The sequence below is a fragment of the Macaca fascicularis genome, chromosome 15 (assembly GCF_037993035.2).
Source record: "Macaca fascicularis isolate 582-1 chromosome 15, T2T-MFA8v1.1".
Taxonomy (NCBI): domain Eukaryota; kingdom Metazoa; phylum Chordata; class Mammalia; order Primates; family Cercopithecidae; genus Macaca; species Macaca fascicularis.
Window position 1 is genome coordinate 104,058,880 of NC_088389.1, and position 23,525 is coordinate 104,082,404.

Here is a 23,525-nt window from a genome sequence, read left to right on the forward strand (position 1 = left end):
TGTGCATGTGTCTTTATAGCAGCATGACTTATAATCCTTTGGGTATATCCCCAGTAATGGGATGGCTGGGTCAAATGGTATTTCTAGTTCTAGATACTTAAGGAATCGCCACACTGTTTTCCACAATGGTTGAACTTGTTTACAGTCCCACCAACAGTGTAAAGGTGTTCCTATTTTTCCACATCCTCTCCAGAACCTGTTGTTTCCTGATTTTTTAGTGATTGCCATTCTAACTGGTGTGAGATGGTATCTCATTGTGGTTTTGGTTTGCATTTATCTGATGGTGAGTGATGATGAGCATTTTTTCATGTGTCTGTTGGCTGTATGAATGTCTTCTTTTGAGAAGTGTCTGTTCATATCCTTTGCCCACTTTCTCATGGGGTTTTTTTGTTTTTTTCTTGTAAATTTGTTTGAGTTCTTTTTAGGTTCTGGATATTAGCCCTCTGTCAGATGAGTAGATTGCAAAAATTTTCACCCATTCTGTAGGCTGCCTGTTCACTCTGATGGTAGTTTCTTTTGCTGTGCAGAAGCTCTTTAGTTTAATTAGATCCCATTTGTCAATTTCAGCTTTCGTTGCCATAGCTTTTGGTGTTTTAGACATGAAGTCCTTGCCCATGCCTATGTCCTGAATGGTATTACCTAGGTTTTCTTCTAGGGCTTTTATGGTTTTAGGTCTAACATTTAAGACTCTAATCCATCTGGAATTAATTTTTGTATAAGGAGTAAGGAAAGAATCCAGGTTCAGCTTTCTACTTATGGCTAGCCAGTTTTCCCAGCACCATTTGTTAAATAGGGAATCTTTTCCTCATTTCTTGTTTTTGTCAGGTTTGTCAAAGATCAGATGGCTGTAGATGTGTGGTATTATTTCTGAGGGCTCTGTTCTGTTCCATTGGTCTATATCTCTGTTTTGGTACCAGTACCATGTTGTTTTGGTTACTGTAGCCTTGTAGTATAGTTTGAAGTCAGGTAGCGTGATGCCTCCAGCTTTGTTCTTTCGGCTGAGGATTGTCTTGGCAATGCGGGGTCTTTTTTGGTTCCATATGAACTTTAAAGTAGTTTTTTCCAATTCTGTGAAGAAAGTCATTGGTAACTTGATGGGGATGGCATTGAATCTATAAATTACCTTGGGCAGTATGGCCATTTTCACGATATTGATTCTTCCTATCCATGAGCATGATATGTTCTTCCATTTGTTTGTGTCCTCTTTGATTTCACTGAGCAGTGGTTTGTAGTTCTCCTTGAAGAGGTCCTTTACATCCCTTGTAAGTTGGATTCCTAGATATTTTATTCTCTTTGAAGCTATTGTGAATGGGAGTTCATTCATGATTTGGCTGTCTGTCTGTTACTGGTGTATACGAATGCTTGTGATTTTTGCACATTGATTTTGTATCCTGAGACTTTGCTGAAGTTGCTTATCACCTTAAGGAGATTTTGGACTGAGACAGTCAGGTTTTCTAAATATACAATGATGTCATCTGCAAACAGGGACAATTTGACTTCTTCTTTTCCAAACTGACTACCCTTTCTTTCTTTCTCTTGCCTGATTGCCCTAGCCAGAACTTCCAACACTATGTTGAATAGAAGTGGTGAGAGAGGGCATCCCTGTCTTGTGCCAGTTTTCAAAGGGAATGCTTCCAGTTTTTGTCCATTCAGTATGATTTTGGCTGTGGGTTTGTCATAAATAGCTCTTATTATTTTGAGATACATTCCATCAATACCGAATTTATTGAGAGTTTTTAGCATGAAGGGCTGTTGAATTTTGTCAAAGGCCTTTTCTGCATTATTGAGATATTGATGTGGTTTTTGTCTTTGGATCTGTTTGTATGCTGTATTATGTTTATTGATTTGCGTATGTTGAACCAGCCTTGCATGCCAGGGATGAAGCCCACTTGATCATGGTGGATAAGCTTTTCGATGTGCTGCTGGATTCGGTTTGCCAGTATTTTATTGAGGATTTTTGCATCGATGTTCATCAGGGATATTGGTCTAAAATTCTCTTTTTTTTGGTTGTATCTCTGCCAGGCTTTGGTATCAGGATGATGTTGGCCTCGTAAAATGAGTTAGGGAGGATTCCTTCTTTTTCTATTGATTGGAATAGTTTCAGAAGGAATGGTACCAACTCCTCCTTGTACCTCTGGTAAAATTCAGCTGTGAATCCATCTGGTCCTGGACTGTTTTTGGTTGGTAGGCCATTAATTATTGCCTCAATTTCAGAGCCTACTATTGGCCTATTCAGGGATTCAACTTCTTCCTGGTTTAATCTTGGGAGAGTGTAAGTGTCCAGGAAATTATCCATTTCTTCTAGGTTTTCTAGTTTATTTGCATAGAGTTGTTTAGAGTATTCTGTGATGGTAGTTTGTGTTTCTGTGGGGTCGGTGGTGATATCCCCTTTATCATTTTTAATTGCGTCGATTTGATTCTTCTCTCTTTTCTTCTTTATTAGTCTTGCTAGTGGTCTATAAATTTTGTTGATCTTTTCAAAAAACCAGCTCCTGGATTTATTGATTTTTTGGAGGGTTTTTTGTGTGTGTGTCTCCTTCAATTCTGCTCTGATCTTAGTTATTTCTTGCCTTCTGCTAGCTTTTGAATGTGTTTGCTCTTGCTTCTCTAACTCTTTTAATTGTGATGTTAGGGTGTCAATTTTAGATCTTTCCAGCTTTCTCTTGTGGGCATTTAGTGCTATAAATTTCCCTCTACACACTGCTTTAAATGTATCCCAGAGATTCTGGTATGTTGTATCTTTGTTCTCATTGGTTTCAAAGAACATCTTTATTTCTGCCTTCATTTCATTATTTACCCAGTAGCCATTCAGGAGCAGGTTGTTCAGTTTCCATGTAGTTGAGCAGTTTTGGTTGAGTTTTTTAGTCCTGAGTTCTAGTTTGATTGCACTGTGGTCTGAGAGACAGTTTGTTATAATTTCTGTTCTTTTACATTTGCTGAGGAGTGCTTACTTCCAACTATGTGGTCAATTTTGGAATAAGTGCGATGTGGTGCTGAGAAGAATGTATATTCTGTTGATTTGGGGTGGAGAGTTCTGTAGATGTCTATTAGGTCCCCTTGGTGCAGAGTTGAGTTCAATTCCTGGGTATCCTTGTTAACTTTCTGTCTCATTGATCTGTCTAATGTTGACAATGGGGTATTAAAGTCTCCCATTATTATTGTATGGGAGTCTAAGTCTCTTTTTAAGTCTCTTAGGACTTGCTTTATGAATCTGGGTGCTCCTGTATTGGGTGCATATATATTTAGGATAGTTAGCTCTTCCTGTTGAATTGATCCCTTTACCATTATGTAATGGCCTTCTTTGTCTCTTTTGATCTTTGATGGTTTAAAGTCTGTTTTGTCAGAGACTAGGATTGCAACCCCTGCTTTTTTTTGTTTTCCATTCGCTTTGTAGATCTTCCTCCATCCCTTTATTTTGAGCCTATGTGTGTGTCTGCATATGAGATGGGTCTCCTGAATACAGCAAACTGATGGGTCTTGACTCTTTATCCAGTTTGCCAGTCTGTGTCTTTTAATTGGACCATTTAGTCCATTTACATTTAAGATTAATATTGTTATATGTGAACTTGATCCTGTCATTATGATATTAGCTGGTTATTTTGCTCGCTAGTTGATTCAGTTTCTTCCTAGCATCGATGGACTTTGCATTTTGACATGTTTTTGCAGTGGCTGGTACCTGTTGTTCCTTTCCATGTTTAGTGCTTCCTTCAGGATCTCTTGTAGGGCAGGCCTGGTGGTGACAAAATCTCTAAGCATTTGCTTGTCTGTGAAGGATTTTATTTCTTCTTCACTTACGAAACTTAGTTTGGCTGGATGTGAAATTCTGGGTTGATAATTCTTTTTTTAAGAATGTTGAATATTGGCCCCCACTCTCTTCTGGCTTGGAGAGTTTCTGCTGAGAGATCTGCTGTTAGTCTGATGGGCTTCCCTTTGTGTGTAACCCGACCTTTCTCTCTGGCTACCCTTAACATTTTTTCCTTCATTTCAACTTTCGTGAATCTGACAATTATGAGTCTTGGAGTTGCTCTTCTTGAGGAGTATCTTTGTGGCATTCTCTGTATTTTCTGAATTTGAATGTTGGCCTGCCTTACTAGGTTGGGGAAGTTCTCCTGGATGATATCCTGCAGAGTGTTTTCCAACTTGGTTCCATTTTTCCCGTCACTTTCAGGCATACCAATCAAACGTAGATTTGGTCTTTTCACATAATCCCATATTTTTTGGAGGCTTTGTTCATTTCTTTTTACTCTTTTTTCACTTCACTTCTCTTCTTGCTTCATTTCATTCATTTGATCTTTAATCGCTGATACTCTTTGTTCCAGTTGATCGAGTCAGTTACTGAAGCTTGTACATTTGTCACATAGTTCTCGTGTTATGGTTTTCATCTCTATCAGTTCTTTTAAGGTCTTCTCTGCATTGATTATTCTAGTTAGCCATTCTTCCATTCTTTTTTCAAGGTTTTTAGTTTCTTTGCGCTGGTTACGTAGTTCCTCCTTTAGCTCTGAGAAGTTTGATTGACTGAAGCCGCCTTCTCTGATCTCGTCAAAGTCATTCTCCATCCAGCTTTGTTCCATTGCTGGTGATGAGCTGCGTTCCTTTAGGGGGAGATGCGCTCTTATTTTTTGAATTTCCAGCTTTTCTGCCCTGCTTTTTCCCCATCTTTGTGGTTTTATCTGCCTTTGGTCTTTGATGATGGTGACGTACTGATGGAGTTTTGGTGTGGGTATCCTTTCTGTTTGTTAGTTTTCCTTCTAACAGTCAGAACCCTCAGCTGTAGGTCTGTTGGAGTTTGCTTGAGGTCCACTCCAGACCTTGTTTGCCTGGGTATCAGCAGTGGAGGCTGCAGAAGATAGAATATTGCTGAACAGCGAGTGTTGCTGTCTGAATCTTGCTGTGGAAGCTTCCTCTCAGGAGTGTACCCCACCATGTGAGGTGTGAGGTATCTGTCTGCACCTAGTGGGGGATATCTCCCAGTTAGGCTACTCAGGGATCAGGGATCCACTTGAGCAGGCAGTCTGTCCATTCTCAGATCTCAGCCTCCGTGCTGGGAAATCCACTGCTCTCCTCAAAGCTGTCAGACAGGGGCAATTACCTCTGCCGAGGTTTCTGCTGTTTTTTGTTTAGCTATGCCCTGTCCCCAGAGGAGGAGTCTACAGAGGCAGGCCAGCCTCCTTGAGCTGTGGTGGGCTCCACCCCTGGATTCAGTTTTAAGACAGTTTTTCATCTGCTTTTCACATGTTATAAAGTGGCTTCAAAATGTATGGATGGGCCCCAGGGAGCACATGTTTGTTTCACTGTTCTGTCTACAGAATGTCACTTCTTCCATGAATGCTAGTAGCTATCTTAAGTGTAGTTTCCCTTTGTACAAATAGCATTACCTTTCTTTGCTGTTGACTTTATAGTTCACTTTTGTGCAAGTTACTCACACATTAGAAAAATTCCCTTATGAAGGTGACTCATTGCTAAATCTTTTTAAATATGATCCACAAAATTTATAACACTATAGAAAGTGATTGATAAGAGATAATCTTCTAAAGAATGTCATCCAAGGAAGGCTAGTTTGGGTATTGAAAGACAAATTGATTGATTTTTATTTTATATGTATTTCTTCACAATACCATAATTTGTTGACTTCTTAACTGCCGTGTGAATAAATAATGTCATTCCTGCTTTATATTTCCAGGTAAGTGGCTCAAGAAGGTGAATTAATAGAGAATGCCACACCAGAGAACATTAAATGATCCTAGATGTGATTGTGGAGGAGAAATAGTGAGCATTTCTCTATATTAAAACCCTTGGTGCAAATATTCTGAAAGAGAAAGCAGATAGAAGTAGATTTATTATCTTCATTTTAAAATAATTTCAGGGATTTCCTTGGAAGCTACCTTTTGTGATGTTATTAAGCTCACTCATCATATTTCCTTAGCTGTTCTTCCTTCTTAGTTTCCTCTTTATTTCCTACTTTATGGCTTTTGTATATTGCTGTTCTACACTCTTTGGCCAAATTTTGGTTTTTAAAACTGAGAATTATAAAAGCAAAAGCTCATATGGAAGTTAACAATGTAATGGTTTTATGAATATTAACTAATTTAACCTTTAAACATTACTATGGGATGTGTACTGATATTTTCCTTTAACAAATAAGGAAATTTAGCTAGAAAAGCTAAGTAACTTACTTAAGATTGCACATCTGTAACTGGTAGAGCCAGAAATTGAATTCATTGAGCCTGACTTCAGAATTCATGTTCACTGCTACTATGCTTTCCAGGCTTTATGATTGTTTTGATAGTTCTTAATTCCAAGAAAATAAGGCAGGGAGGGGGAAAACAGGTATAAAGGAAATAAGAAAGTAGGAAAAGAAGAACAGACAACTAATCTACACTTGTGATAGAAAATTGCATTTTTTTTGGCTCAACATCCCAATTATCTGTCATTTTCATGTCACAGGATACAAATTGATTCTTCAGTTTGTTAAAGTATTGATTTCTTTAAATTTCTGCTGTAGTTTCCAAATAAGATATTAACATTTAACAGCCATCTAAAGGAAAAGAGGTAGACTTGACAGAAATACAACTGGTGAGTTTGGAGGTGGATTGCAGCAGCACCGCAGCATTCAAACTGGTTCTTGTTTTGTTCTGTTTTGTTTTGTTGTTGTTGTTTGCCTGTTTTGTTTGTTTTTTTCTTTTCGTTTGTTATTTTTTTTTAACATTGACTTTCTTGCTTTATTTCAAGATGCTTAGTGTAGGCTTACTGAAGAAATTTTGAAAAAATCATACACACAGATTTTTTTTAAATTGGTGATGTCTTCATCCCTACCTTTTCTGGGGGAGAAAAACATTGTGGAATACATATCTGGAAATAAATGTGTACACCTAGACTCAGTATGTGAGACATGGACATAATAAACGAAGTTCCACCTAATTATTTAGCATCAAGGTTACACAGTTTCAGTTCCTAAAAGCAACGTGACATTGGAAGTAAGGAATGCAGATTTCAGTATCTGACCTATTCAACCAAGGAGGAAGAATCTAGATTCTTTTGAATTATGGTGTATTCTAAGGAATGCTATTTTTAACTTTATTTTGAGATATTGTATTATTTTTCTTTCTATTAGGAAACACTGTCTTTTTACCTTTCCAGAGGAGCTTGTCTTCATTTAGCTTTAAAGCTAACTAGTTTTCTATTTGATATAAGATGCTATTTCACTACTATTTTCAGTGCTGTTCAATGAATATATTGCTTAGCTAACATATTCTCTGTTAAATGATACATCTCAATTTTATTAAAACTCTGAGTTACGAAAAGCTGCTTTTGTGGGTTATTTTTTCCTTTAAAGTGAAAAAAAGTTAATTCTATTTTGGGAAAAAGAATATAGAATTAGTAGATTCTGATTTTGTAGAATGTTTAGGAATGTTGTCCAATAGCAATAATAATGTATCCTGTTAAGTATGTTTAAACTAGTAGACTATATGTTAACATTGCTTCTCTTGAAATTACAGCTTTCTCTTTACATCACATGATTTATTATGTAAACTTGAGTACACTGACCATAAAGATTTTTCTTATCTCTGTAGTAATTCACAAGAATGACTTTTCTTTAATAATGATAGTGTATAGCATGCCTGTCAGATTTCTAAAATTGATTTACAATTATTCCCATCACTCCTCCAAGCTTACCAATAAGGTAGGTGATGTGAGCTACTTAGCCACTGGAGGCAAGTGAAACAGAAACATGAAAAGTGGTTATTTCTAGTTTTCCAGTAAGTGGCAAGAACTAGTAATGAAAATCTAAGCCCGTGAAACCAGTTACTCTGTGCCTTAACATATTCCTAATACAATAGTATTAGAGTATTTGGAAAACACAATTTAAGGAAAATGTGAAGTAATAATAGAGCAGGACTCTTCTGACCTTCGAGGGCACCTTCTGTCTATTAAATTGTTATCCTAACAGCTTCTTCAACCCCATCCATTTCATAAAGGTCAAGGCGTGGTTTTCACAAAAACCTAGCTGGGTCAAAATACTCATGATTATTTAAAACTTTGAAACAGTACTCACAGGCCATACTCATTTCTTACTTGATATATTTATAAATATACTTTGACATTGGTTATTTTCTGCTTTTACCACTAAATATCTGACTTACTTGTTTAAACTCAAATTTGGGCATTTGGAAGCAAGAGCAGGCAAGCAAATTGTGTGATAGAATGTGATATCCAAAATAACAAATTTTGAGGCTAATTATTTTTTTTCCCAAGTTATATATAACAATGCTTAACCTATTTGTGGTTAAGTATCACTGTAAGAATAATGAGAGAATAAATTTAGGTAAGATAAATTTTACCAAGAAGTAGAGAATAATATCTACGATAGAAGAAAAATGCAACTTGTATTTATTTCTTAATGATTGAGATCAATCTTTTACCGTGAAATATATTATTTCAAAATATACTCCTTCAAAATATGTTGTCATAGCCTTAATTACTTCCTGTTTTGTTAAAGTAACTGGGAAATAATTTTGGGTCAGAGTTACAGAATAGTATTGAAATACTCTACCAGACTTTATATCTTTTATGCAATAATTTATGGAGATTTCCTTTCGAGAGAGCAAATTAACATTCTTAAAAACAAGGGCTAGCTTTTCTTTTGTTACTAAAACCTAACATTCAATCTTGAAATTTTATCATAGTTTTACAAGTTACAATTAATCAAACCACTTTGCCACTAACTAGAAGTTTTGTAGCAAGTATTTCCATTTATTAAAGGATGTACACATTCATTTCTCTTGGATATTTATTTATTTTAACATGTTCATCTAACAGCAGTTCAACACCTCTCTGCTTCCCTTTTTGCATAAAGTGGATTCCTGTGCAATTAATAATTTCTAAGAGTACAAAGACTTAGGAGAGCAATGAATTCTCAAAGCTGAGGTTATTCACAGCTCGGCTAACACACTTGTACTAACTGAACAAGTTCTCCTTCCACATTTTCAAATGTGTCTCTGAGTCTGTAACCACGCCTGTCCATTCACCCTCCCCCAATATTATTTATCTTTCCACTCCCACACCCTTTCTCATTGGCATCTTATCTATTCTTACAGTTCCAACCGCCATCTGTTGATATCTTCCTAATCTGTATCTTCAAAATAGACTTCTATTTCAGACTTGTATAATTTAATGGGAAGCAGATGTCTCACAGACACCTCAAGCTCAACGTCCTGTTCCCACCCTCTCACTTTCTATTGAAACTGTCTCTGCTGTCTGTAGTCCCTTCCTTGTTCTTTTGCGCATAAGTACGATTTTACAAAACCCTATTTAATAGACGTGATAAGACCCTTTAATGTCTGTTACTGACCACATTTAATTAGTCACTGAGTTTTGATAAACTATATATCCTAAAATGTTTCTGTTTCTACTTTTTATATGTTTGAGTCAGTCCCTTATATTTTTGTGTGTGGACTAAGATGGGATTTCTTGACCTCAGCAATATTGACATTTGGGCTGGATAATTCCCTGTGGTAGCAGGCTGTCCTGTGCATTGTAGTATGTTTATAGTATTCCCGACCTCTACTCAATCGATGTCAGCAGCACCGCCATCTTTCTCAGTTGTGAAAATAAAAAATATCTCTAGATGTTGATAATTGACTCCTGAGGGGCAAAATCACCCTTTACTGAGAATAACTAAAATATTATTATACAATTGCTTACTCACTTGTTCCTGCATTTTCAGCTTCAATTTTTTCCAATCCATCTTCCACAAAAGTTAATTTTTCAAAATTAACTTACGGCTCGAACTCTCCTGTTTAAAACCTGTCAGTGACTCCACATGGCCTAAAGCCATTGCCCAGATGGCCTTAAGCCATTTATTGCCTCACTGCTCCGTTTTCTTTTGACCTGTGAACGTTACTCAAAGAGCCAAGAGTTAACTCTCAAAACTTTGTATTTACTATATACATAGTACAGACATCCTAACAAACATTCTTACAAACATTCTTAATATTAATGTTTAACCATAACTTCTAGGTAGCTTTGACTAAATTTAGACATGTGTTTAATTACCCCAACTCTTTCTTTCCTTGATTTCTTGTATTATATTTCTATATAGCTGGACCAGACATAAGACTATAATTCGATAAGAAGGGAACCCATTCATTTTCAGTATTGTTAATAAAGAAGCTTACCTAAAAGAAGGAAATCAAAACAAGGTTTGCAAGCCGTAAATTTTAATTCCTATTCTCCTTTCCAAATTATGTTGAGAAAACAGAGAAACAAAAACAACTGCCCTACAGAAAGAACAGCATATATTTCAATGTACAATTCAGAAGCACCTGCATTAGTCAGAAATGCCATAGCAGTAACCTGACCTATTGTTAGAAATCTAGCAAGTACATTTTTCATTGTTCCCTAGTGGGACTTTATGCCAACCAGTATTGATTGTGAGAGTTTCAAACTTCTATTAGATTCTACTGTCACTTAGTTGATAATTATTTCAGCCCAACAGTAAGATGATTTAGAGTTGTGAAAATAAATAGATGGAGGCTATGCAGACTGGGTCAAACTGCCCAATACTTGGGCAAGCCTTGTCTGAGTTCTCGTTCTCATTTGATATCAGAGCATGAAATCTTCCCAATATAGATATTTCTGTAAGACTTTGCATTCTTAACTTTTAATTAGTCATGGAAATCATTGCTTTAATTTTTTTAAAGTATGATATGTTCAGTTACTGTAAGAACTTAATGTAACTCAGTATAGTTCAGAGTGATACCTAGAGTTTGTACAAATGTAGACATAAAGTGATGTGAAGCAGGACCTAAGGTAAATGGGAAAGAGTAAGTAGGCATTGGCAAAAAGGAGCATACACAGGAATAGAAATGGGATGTCACCTGGTTCCAATCAGTACATAGGGTTTTACCTCTTTGAGACACAGACTAGCAGAGATATTTTGTTTTGCTCCCTCTAACACAGCATTTCTGCTAAGCTCCTATAAGCCATCTATTTCTTCCTCAGTTGGCAAGTGCATTTACAACTTTCATCAATATAGTGTGTGGTAAAAAGGATGGGCTCTAGAGGCAGGCTGCTTATACTCAAATTCCAACTGTACCACTTGCTAACCATGTGCTGTTGGATAAGTCACTTAACTTCTCTGTGCCTTGGTTTTCTCATCTGAAAATTGTGGTGGTAATAATGCTACTGATCTCATAAGATTGTGATATTGAATTAATTGCCCGTGTAAAATGCTTAGAACATTGCCTGCTAATGAGCAGCCATTCAATAAATGCTGTCTATCACTATCCAGCACAGACTGATACAACTAAATAGTAATACAAAACAAAGGCAGGTAGCACCTCAATTATCAATCTCAGATGGCCAGGGCATTCCTGACACAAATGGGAACAACTTCAAATAACTCTTCTTTCTTTCTGTTCTACCTTCTTTCAGGTGTCTGTTTCCTCTTCATGCGAAATTTGTAGTACTCAGTTGTCTCCTAGTTTACCTTATGGTTTTGATGCCTTCAACACTTGGCCTGAGTACACAGTGTGAAATAAGAAAAAATAAAGTCAGTTACATCTTTTACTTGTAATTTTAAAAGGTCCTGGGTGATGGCTTTCAAATATGACTACTCCATAATGTGTCAAGATTTTTCTAGAAAAGTTTGGCCAAGGAGCATGGATTTGTCTGCTATGTTCACTAGCTGTTAACAGATAATTTCTTTTGATTTTTGCATTCTATTTTATTCTAAATCATCTCATTCTTGTTTCCTGTCACAAGCTAACATCTTATTCTTTTTTCACTAATTTGACATTTTGCAATGCTTATTAGGTAAACGTTATTCACAGAATTTGGAAGCTTTTGCCTGATATCCTATAGACTTCAGGAGAAAGGTACTATGGAAAATATTACTGTAATTATTAACAATAGAAATAATAGCACACCACAGCTGTGAAAGAAATAGGAGAAAGTGCATCCAAGTGCTTTTGCAGACATTTTAAGGTTCACACAGCAGAAGCTTAGAAATAGATCTCCTCTTGTATTTTGGCCAAACCAAATCTCTTTCTCGATTTATGTTAATTATACCTAAAAACCCAATCCCCAAGGCCTTGGTCTTTTCATCTCCTCATTTAGAGCTCATTCTTTTTCACTGGCTAGTAATTACCGTCCAATGTCTTGACCACCCAGCTGTGCTCTGACAATGTTACCTAGTTTTAGCAATCCCGTCTTCTGCTGAGGTGAGCACTATTTCCTGCTGCTTAGTGACTGTTAAATCACCCCACAAAGATGCAAATACCTGGCTCCTTTGCAAAAAGAGATGGCAGTATAAGTCACCTACTTTTGTATGATGCAAGTAAAACTTACACATGAGAAGGAAATGAATTAGATTTTTCTGGATATTTGTTTCTCAAGATTGTATTTAAAGGTTTAGATCATATGGCCAGGGAAGGCATCTCTGTAGCTTACCACACTAATGGTTCTACGTAATTTTCCAAACAAGTGCTAAGTCGCTAAAGGAAGAAATTTCATGTTTCTTTAAAAAGTATGAGAGGAAATAAAGCCCCGATACATGTCACTTTAATAATCATTTAAAGTAGAGTCTGGAGTTCTGTTTTTTAATTGACACCTTCTCTTCTTTCTACCATTTGCAACTTGTACAAAAGAAGATGGTCATTGCTTTTGGAGCCAACAAATCACTAACTTTCAGCATGAACTGTTGACTCCAGGTAAAGCAGCCCCCAAAGTGTGATTTTTAATCACATATAAGTGAGCCTTCGTAACCTTGCTTCATTTTATCATATCTTTCTCATCTTCAGATTCTCCGCAAAAGAAAGTTAGTTTTCACATGATTCGGAATTTAGACACATTATTTAGCTCATAAAGAGGAAGATATAAATGACTAAAAATAAAGCGTAGGTATCCACATTTTGAGATGGGTTCATGGAGCCACTTATCATAAAATAATGTTTTGGCACTGGTAAATATCATTTTTGAAACACTTGAGAAATTTGGGGTATAAAAATCTGTTAAAGGATTCTATCCTTTAAAGAAAATTGCAGAAGGATCAAGTTACTTCTTCTAGGTAAAGCTTTCTCTGTTTGATGGTTCTGGAAGCCTTGTCTTTAATATGTTTACATTAATTATAGATATCAAAGGTAATTACACAAGGGCAAAAAAGTGAAATATCCATTTATCTGAAGAATGAAAGTTACATTAAGTGGTAGTAATTTACTGTTATTTTCCAAGAAATTGTTCAGCTGTTTTCAATTTATATAAGTTATAGTCTTGATGGAAAAAGATTATTTCAGCAACTATTTAGGTCAAATGGGGTTTTTGGCTTTTTAGAGCTGCATGATCCAGTATAGTACCAGTAGCTGTACATGACTATTAAGCGCTTGAAATGTGACCAGTCTGAATGGCAATTTGCTGTCAGTGTAAAATAGACAACTGGATTTCAAAGACTTAACACCAAAGAAATGTAAAATATCTTATTAATAATTTCTATATTGATTTCATCTTAAAATAATTATTTAGATACAATGGGTTAAATAAAATGTATTATAATTTCATGTGTTTCTCTTCATATGCTCAAGGAAAAATTAAAATTTTACATTGCACATCTAACTCATTATATTTCTATTAAATTATTCTGCTTTGGAGAATTAAACATTGTTGACAGCAGAATCACAGGAGAAAGAAGAGAACAGAATGAAGAGGACAATATGGGTTTGTGTCCAAATGCATCCCTTTATTCTGGTATCTGAACAATATAGAGAGCTACAAATAGGAGAAGAAACAAAACAAAACAAAGAACAGTTTTCATGAGGAACTTTGAGGATATAATCATCTCTGCTTGGGGGCCACTCCCACAGAATACAAAAGAAATGAACATGAAGAGGTTTTTATTTTTCTTGCTGCACATTAGGCTATTAAACATCTTGCACACCTTCTGTGGCTTCTTTCAGATATTCTTCCACGCTGCAACTAGGGGAGGCTATTGAATGTGATGGTCCCCTCAGATGCCTGGAGGAAGATGAACAATGGTAATCAGATATCCTAAAGTTATCTTTAGGGCACTGTGTCACAGGCAAAATAGCAGCAATGCCTGGTGGAAGCTGACTTTGTGCATACATATGAGAGCCCAAAGAAGACTTCAAACTTCATGGTGGGCTGCCGAAACAATTTGGGAAGATAGTATGAAGAGCCAAATTCCTATTGCCATTATGTCACTCCATAGGTACCTATGAACTAGGGAAACTTGGAAAAAATCAGAGTCCCCAGATTTACTCTTCAGTGGTCAAAGTAAGAAGGAATATTGTTATTTGAATTTTAATCACTGTCTTCTGTTTTCTTTCAAACAATAATTTTTCAATTATCATTAGGTTTTTTTTTTTTTTTTTTTTTTGAGCTACTAGCTTCTATTTTAAAAGAAAACATTACTTTTGGATAACTTATTTGTTTTCAACAATTGAAACTTTATTTTTGTATACACTATTTGGGAAAATTCATTTCTCCCTGTGGGTTTATTTTGTTCCATTTGTTCTCCAGTGCTGGGCCTGGTTAGGAAACTTTTCTTTGACCTTTTTGTACATTTATTTCTCTCAGCTCCTCCTACAATTATTTAAGGCCCAATTCTTGTTATAAGTTCCTAATTGATGCAGGTAGTTGAATGAAAATCACCCCTTGCCACTCCCCCAATTCGCTTTCTGAATTGGAGAGAGAGGATAGCTGGAGGTGTTGTCCCTGTCTGTGGATGTGGTGGGGAGGAGTCAGAAAGTGGAAACATGGACATATTTTTGTTAGAGCTCTAAATCTAGTGATACATCATTGATTTTATCTCTGCCAGGAAATAAAACCTTCAGCTGCAGCTAAGAATTTGGAGGTTACTGAAGGAGGTTACTTTTTCAAGAGCAGAAGTAAGGATTCCACTGAATTTGCTCACCAAAGATAAGTCAGCAAAGAAAACTTACTGAAGAATACAGGTTGTCTACTGTGTTTTTCTTATTTTTTTGGAGGTTATTTGATCATGTTTATTTGAAAATTGACCCCTATATGACAGTCCATTCTGTTGAGTTTATTGCTAAAAGAGCAGGAATGATTAATGACTATAGTGAAATTATAGATTCCTATTGTTACTAGACTAATATTGTAAGAACCAGCTAAATCTTATAATGTATGATACATTTATGTGTGGCATTCTTTGGTGTAGAAATGATTGTGTAAATGCTGATGCTATGTAGTATACCTTCTGCCTAAATCAACATCAGTGCTAAAAATGTATATAAATAAGGTGAATATTTTGAATTTATTTAAGGCCCTTCTCCAAAAAAGAATAATAATTTAAATATTTTTTGTAGAACTATGAGAAAAGCTGACTAATTTGCATAAACTGAGGAGCACAATTGGAAATACAGCAAAATTGTTTAATTATTTTTAAGTGAATGCAAGTTTATTAAGACAGTAAAGGAATAAAAGAATGGCTACTCCATAAGGCAGAGCAACAAAAATTATTGAATTTTTAAGTGAATATAATCATATTGCTTTGACTTATTGTCATCTATTTATAAGAAATAGCTATTCCACAATCTTCTTAATGTTTAAATATTTTGTAATAGGCATTAATATTATATATTTTTATATGTTATTCATATATATTAATAATAATAACTAATAAATATATATTTCTTATTATGTACCTGACATTGGAGTAAGTATTGAGCCTGTGAGGTGAGTAACATTATTACCTGATTTAACAAATGAGGAAACTAAAGTCCTTAAAAATGGTGGCTTTTGTTGACATATGTTGTTTTGAATGCTTTCCTTCCTGTTCCCCATCATTTGGCATGAGTTCCTTGGGAAATGACTCCTCCACTGAATGCAATCAAGTTAAAACTGTCAAGCCGTATATTTTTCTGCCTTCTCTAAGAATAAATGATGGTCAAGTGTTCTTTCTTCCAGGAACATAAATCTTAAGCAGACTTACATAAGGAAGGGAAGTGGTTGAATCTGAGGTATTTCCATGGTGGTCTTTGTGGAAAGCCTTCCATGAGTTCCCAGTCCATATTCTCCAAAGGATTTCTTGGATATGCTTTATTTATGGTTAATTTTCCAACTTCCCTTAAGTGTTGTGTGCTCTAATATTTTATTCTCTCTGTTTTTTGCTTCACTTAGTTAGAATTTCTTTCAGCCAATGAAGAATTCTAATAAGAAACATGAATCTGTAATTTTGAATATTCCAGAATAGTCGTGGTCTAAACATTACATCCTGCTGTTTCCCTAATTACTTGAAATCTGGATATTCCAGTTTCGACAACGAGATCTTAAAATTGTAATTCCCATGTCATGTTATATATAAAGTACCAGGCGATCACTGTACTTTGTTAGCCTACTTGCCCCCTTTGAATTATTAGGTTGGAAAATGTGGCCACTTTGAGTACATTACCTTTGAATCATGAGTAGGTGGAGATTAATTATGTTCTTCCAACTTATTGGGCTTTGTGACCTTTACTTATTTATTCATTTATTTGTTAAATATCCTTAATGATTTCAACTCTAAAATTCTGTTCCTGTGACCTGTACTGCAGTCTTTCCCTTTATATGCAAAGATTCTGCAATCATTGGATATTTTTGCATTAGATTTTTAAATTGAGATGCAATTCACGTACCTTTGCATAATGTTTATTACTTTAAAAATGTACAATTCAGTGTTTTTAGTAGAGTATATTCACAATGTTCTGCAACCATCATAACTATCTAATTCCAGAATATTTTAATAACTTCAAAAAAAAATACCCTATTCCCATTGACAGCCACCTTCCATTCTCTTTTCCCCCCAGCCTCTGGAAATCAGTAATTTATTTTCAATCCAGTTACACTGTTTAAATATCTTAACAGTATTCCTTTTTTATAAGACAATTGTTGTTTTATTTATTCAACTTATATTAAATGCTTAGGCATTCTCTACTTTTATCCACTGACAAAAACATCAAGACATGTTTTCCTAATAGCAATTGAAAGAGAGAAAATAACTACAAAACATTTAATCCAATCCCATATTATTTTCAGACGTCCTTAATTCTCTTTTTAAAATTATTATTTCTGAGCTTGAGAAATTGTATAACATTATGATTAAATTTTATCTGATTCTGGGCAAATGAAAAATGACAACAGATTGAAAGGATATGAAAAGTCAGATTCAATAACCTCCCATATAGTCATTTGGGTTTTTTTCAGCTTCCAATCCCACACTTCCTTGACCTAAAATAGATAAGAAAAGTCTCATCTTTAATTAAACAACTTGAAGTAATTTGGATTTTTTTTGAATATACACTATTTCTCATGATCTTTTTAAGGCCACATCTGAAATAATAATATTTTATTGCAAGCTTTAGATAAATATGCAGTTAAGAAGTATGACATAATATGTCCATTTACCCATGTGTACTTATCAAGTAATAATTATTGCTTTCCCCTGCCTGTTCTAGAAAAGATTTTAAGTAGCTGTGTTTTTAAATTTAGTAATTTTTAACTTGAATCTCCACTGTTCTCAGACAGCGTATCAGCTCCTGCTTTCCAAACAAACTTTGTAGGTCTTGGGAAGAAGAAAGCCTCATGACTAAGAACTCTCTCTGGAATCAGAAAGCTTGAATTCAAATCCCACCTCTATTCTTATTAGTCATATGAACACAGGTAAGTCATTTAACTTCTTTGTGTCTCAGTTTTCTCATATATAAAATGGGAATTATATAGCTTACCTAGAAAATTTGTTATCAGGGTATGAATTAATAAGAGAAGAGTAAAGTGCTTAAAATTGTGAGCAATATATTCCAAGGGTTCACTGGCTATCCTTCCTTATCTCACCAACTCAATTACTGAGACAGCAACGTTTAATTAAAATACATTTAAACCGACCCCACACCAAAAGTTAATGAAAGAAGTCTACATCATTAATATTGTGATTGCAATAATAGCTCTAAATTGTTGTATAACTGTTCGATGCTGAGCGTGTTGATATGTTCTTTCCTTGTTTTCTTTTGATATCCCAACAACCCTGTAAGTTGGGTAGTATTTTCATTTTACCAATGAATAAGCTATCTTTCCGACTGGCTCAGTAACCTGCTCATGGCTTGGACATTCTTCACATTACTTTTTTTCCGAAAATTCCCCTGTTGAAGTGATTCCTAGTGACTGCAAGAATTCCAAAAGCCGAAATAAATAAACTTTCTGGTGTTTCTAAAGTCTCATTCTTAATGTGATCTCAGATTTTGGTCCTATGATTTGGTCTTGTCATATCTTCTTTTTAGCAAAGTTTAGGAGAGCACTGTAGGACCACGTGTAGCAAGCATGTTAAAACCAGAAAAACAATCATATAAAATTCACTTCAGGAAGCAAGAACTTATGTTTTTAAAAATTTGTCACAGGGCCAATGTTAGAGTTCTTAAGGTCTAAACTAAAGGTATCTCATTCAAAATTTTAATTCTATATTTATTTCTAAAAATGGAGAAGGTAATGAAGAATGAACAAGAAGCAAAACAGGTCCTTCAGGTTGTGCTCACCATGGTGAGAGTCATTCTTTGAAACTCCCACAGGAGAACCATATCCATTCAGCTCACTTTGGACCACCTGTGGAGCCTCATAACCAGGGAATAGGGAATCTCCTGAGGTCCAAATTTGTGTGCCAGGTAATAAACTCCCCAGGATAAGCATCATACATCATCCTAAAGTAGCAGTTTTACCAACTGTAAGCAATTTAGAACACTATCTTTATATTAAGATATATTAATGTCTTAAAGGAGCACGTATATTGAATCACTTTAAAAAATATAACATCAGGGTCCCGTCGGAAAGAGCTCTTATACCCTGTATTAGTCTGTTCTCATGTTGCTAATAAAGCTACATCTGAGACTGGGTAATTTATAAAGGAAAGAGATTTAATTGACTCACAGTTCCACATGGCTGGGGAGGCCTCACAATCATGGCACAAGGCAAAGGAGGAGCAAAGTCACGTCTTACATGGCAGCAGTCAAAAGAGAGCTTGTGCAAGGGAACTCCCATTTATAAAACCATCAGGTCTCATGAGACTTATTCACTACCAAAGCACAGTATAGGGGAAACTGCCCTCATGATCCAATTATCTCCACATGACCCTATGTGGAGACTGACGTGGGGATTTTTACAACTCAAGGTGAAATTTGAGTGGGGACACAGTCAAACTTACATCATACTCTGAAGTATTTAATCAAAAAATTAATGAAGATACTGTTTACAGAAATGGGTATAGAACAACAAGGGATGGTGAAACACCCAGGAACTGTCAATAGTGGGGAAGTCATTGCCAAATTCAGAGGGATTATTTCTCACTCATATTTACATTAGTGTCTAGCACAGTTACCATCACATGATTGCTATTGTGATCATCATTATAATTGCTGTCATTTAATAAACGCTTCCCATATTCTGGCCGCTAAGCTAAACTCTACACATATCATTTAAAATGTTCTTAGCCACTTTGTGAATTGGGAACTTTTTTTTTTTTTTTTTAGGTTCATTTTAAAATTTTTATTCTTAAGAATTTTTGTTTTCTTTGATTTATGTAAAATATTTCCATTGTCCCCAAATTAAGCGAAGCTATATTTTGAGAAAGCTAGCTTTCAGTTTTCAGTTTCTTTTTTTGAGATAGAGTCTCGCTCTGTCACCCAGGCTGGAGTGCAGTGGCGCAGTCAATCTCGGCTCACTGCAAACTCCGCCTCCAGGCTCACGCCGTTCTCCTGCCTCAGCCTTCCAAGTAGCTGGGACTATGGGTACCCACCACCACGCCTGGCTAATTTATTTTTTTGGTATTTTTAATAGAGACAGGGTTTCACCATGTTAGCCAGGATGGTCTTGATCTCCTGACCTCGTGATCCACCCGCCTTGGCTCCCAAAGTGCTGGGATTACAGGCTCAATTTTTACTTTTTATTTTTTAATTTTTATTGTTTTTTCTTTTTTATTGTACTTTAAGTTCTAGGGTACACGTGCACAATGTGCAGGTTTGTTACATATGTATACATGTGCCATGTTGGTGTGCTGCACCCATTAACTCGTCATTTACATTTGGTATATCTCCTAATGCTATCCCTCCCCCTCCCCCCACCCCACAACAGACCCTGGTGTGTGATGTTCCCCTTCCTGTGAATTATTGACTATATTTTATATAAAATGAATAATAAAACACAAGAATCAGCTAAGGGTAGAAGGTCATATAGGTAACCTGAAACAGAATTAAAAATCAAGCTTCACTGACTCAGAGGTCTGTACTATCCAAGTTATCATAAGTAAAATCCCATTTTAGACGTCAAATAAATGATTTCTACTGTATTTACTGTTACATTTTTACTGTTCCAAAGACCAGTAGTTTGACATCTAAACCCAGGTAATTGTTAATAATATATAACTCTGTCATTTTGCTTATTGATTGTGAAAACACTGTTTATGTTTTGTCTCCCAACCAGAGCACAGACTCATCAGAAGCAGATGCCATGTTTTATACTGTTATGTATCTCTCAGAGACTCCAGCACTTTGAAAGGACTAGGCCTTGCTTTTGATACGAATATTTTTTTCTAGGCATGTCCCAAAGTTCTCAGCATAGCTACAACCCTGCTTTTCACAGGATTTTCATTAAAATTAGGTTCTAGAGCATTACTTCCCTAATGTGTGATGCAACTTACATTTAGTTTTCAAATCAAAATTGGCTTTGTTTTTCCACTATCTTAATCTTTGAAGATATTGAACTTGGGATTTCCAAAACTATAATTAACAATTATTTTTACATATCTTTTATATACACAACTTTTACAATAGCTGGCATAATCATGTAGATTCATAGGAAATGTTTCTGAACCTGGTAAATAAAAATGAAAGAAGAAATCTTTACAGCTTGCTGACCCATGCGACTAACCTTGAAATCAGAGAGGCAGATTCATTTAAAACAAACTTCCAAACTGTTAAGCAAAGTACTGAATCTCTGTGACTTGACCAAAAGTAATTCAAACTTGACTATTCCAGGCTCCCTTGTATTGCTGTATCTACCCATGCATCAAAGACTCCAGTTGCAAAGGATGGTCAAGGAATCTGCTGTGCCTTTTGAGTCTCTCCGTTTTATATTGCCAAATTTATCTTCCTTTAATACTTCACTTCTCATAAGACACTAAGATAAACAAGGATGCAACTCACTTTTATTTCAAAATAGAACCTAGTGGTTAAAAGTACTTGTTCTGAAAACAACTCTATTTTTCTAGTTCTAACATGTCTCCAACTAGTTATCTCACCTTGAGCTTGGCACATAATCACTCCATCTTACTTTTGCATCTGTGACACAAGAAAAATACCACCCACCTCAACACAGATCTTATGAAGATTAAAATAAGATTATGAAAGTAAGATGCTCAGCACAATGTCTAACCTAAAATAAATGCTCAGCAAGTAGGAACTACTATAATTATTATCCAGATCAAATATTTTCTCCTCTATGAAGCTTTCTTATTCTTTCCCAGCTAGAATTACTTATTTTCTTCCTTGCTTTCTATACCACACTTTAGTCACCACCATGCTGGCACTTGTCTCACTGCATTATAATTATTTATGTGCCTGTGTTCCATCACCAGAATTTGGGACTTAAGCTTCTTTATACCACCAGCATAATTGTTTCATGTGTGCTCATTAGGTAATGGAATAAAATGGATGAATGAATGAATGAACGAGACTATAGTACTAAATGCTGTTAAAGATGTAATTATTCTAAAGTGATCAAATTGCTGGAACATGAGTAGTTCAGATAATGAGAGACTGTCATAGAATTGCTTGATAAAATCTAGTCAATAAAATGGCTTGACAATATAACCTTTATGATTTCTTTAAACAATCATTCACTTCTTTCTGAAGTTGAGAAGAGGAGATTCCTTCTCCCATCTTTATATTTCAACAATGATAAGAAAACAAATTGATCTCTGGGATCAGTGCCCAATACCATTAGTGGTATGCATCTTACAATTCCTAATTAATTTGTGGCATACACATACCAGTCTCCACAGCCAGCTTCATCTGCATACAGCAGCATAATCACGTTTTCCTTATAGTAAAGACTTTTTATGAATCATAAGTCTTCTCCAGGGGGTGTGGTTATCATCTGGTAATCACACCCTTGGGAGGTTAAAAACACTTATCTTTGGATCATGACTTGCAATGCCCCAGGGGTGTGATTATCTCAGGCAACTCACACTTTCTGTCATGCCTAATTGCTTAATTATTATAGCTGTGAGTTCACACCACCACACTGGAACTCAAGTTGTGTCAGCATTTCCACTGTAAATTCCTTTTCCAAGAGTCTATAACTCAGCCATAAAAAAAAAAGAAAAGAAAAGAAAAGAAAACCTGTGGTTCACTGAAGCACTGCAGCAAGGCTCTTATTCCAGGAAACATTTCTGCAGTAGATGAATTGTATCTTAAAAATTGGGTCCTGGTCCTCCTAGTTAGGTCACCAAAGAAATAAATGATAATTAAATGTCTCTAAATTATATATTTTTCTGTATGGCTGGGAAAATAATGTAAATCCTAAAGACATAAATATTTTTAAATTTAAATAAGAATGGCTCATACAATTTCCAGTTTTTTGGAAATACACTTACACATATTTATGAAATATTATATAAGTAGAATGAGTTAAACCATAGAGAACATTGTCATATGCAGTCATGTACTACATAACATTTCAGTCAAAGGACAGTATGTGGCAGTGGTCACATAAGATTATAATGGAGCTGAAAAGTTCCTATTGTCTAATGAGATCATGGCTGTCATAGCCATCATGGTGGTCATGACCATCCAAACATTGTAGTGCAATGTGTTACTCGTGTGTTTGTGGTGATGCTGATGTAAACAAGCATCTGCACTGCCGGTTGTATAAAAGTGGAGCATATACAATTATGTACATAGAATTATGCACACACAATTATGTACAACACACAATATTTTATAATGACAATAAACAATTATGTTACTGGTTTATGTATTCACTGTACTATACTTTTCATTATTTTACAGTGTACTCTTTCTACTTACATATAAAAAAAAGTTAACTGTAAAACAACCTCTAGCAGGTCCTTCAGGACATATTCCAGAAGAAAGCATTGTTATCCTAGGAGATGATGGTTCCATGCGTGTTATTGCCTCTGAAGACCTTCCCGTGGGTCAAGATACGGAGATAAAAGACGGTGATATTGATGATTCTCACCCTGTGTACGCCAAGGTAATGTGTGTGTTTGGGTCTTAGTTTTTAATAAAAACAGTTTAAAAAGTTAAAAAAAATCAAATTTTAAAATTAGAAAAAAGCTTATAAAATAAGGATATAAAGAAAAAATATTTTTGTACAGTTATACAATGTGTGTTTTAAGCAGAGTTATTACAAAAGAGTCAAAGAGTTAAAAATTTAAAAGTTTACAGCATAAAAAAGTTATAGTAAGCTAAGGTTAATTTATTATTGAAGAAAGGAAAATTTATAAATTT

General features: G+C 35.3%; 1 long non-coding RNA gene across 1 annotated transcript in view; it reads right to left on the reverse strand.

Moving 5' to 3' along the window:
- The window catches only part of LOC135967472 (uncharacterized), a 31,987-nt gene extending 20,466 nt beyond the window's left edge, over positions 1–11,521 (reverse strand). The window contains exon 1 of the long non-coding RNA XR_010581611.1: positions 11,424–11,521. This is a non-coding gene — a long non-coding RNA (uncharacterized lncRNA). The remainder of the gene's footprint in view (positions 1–11,423) is intronic.
- Between the last annotated feature and the right edge of the window lie 12,004 nt (positions 11,522–23,525).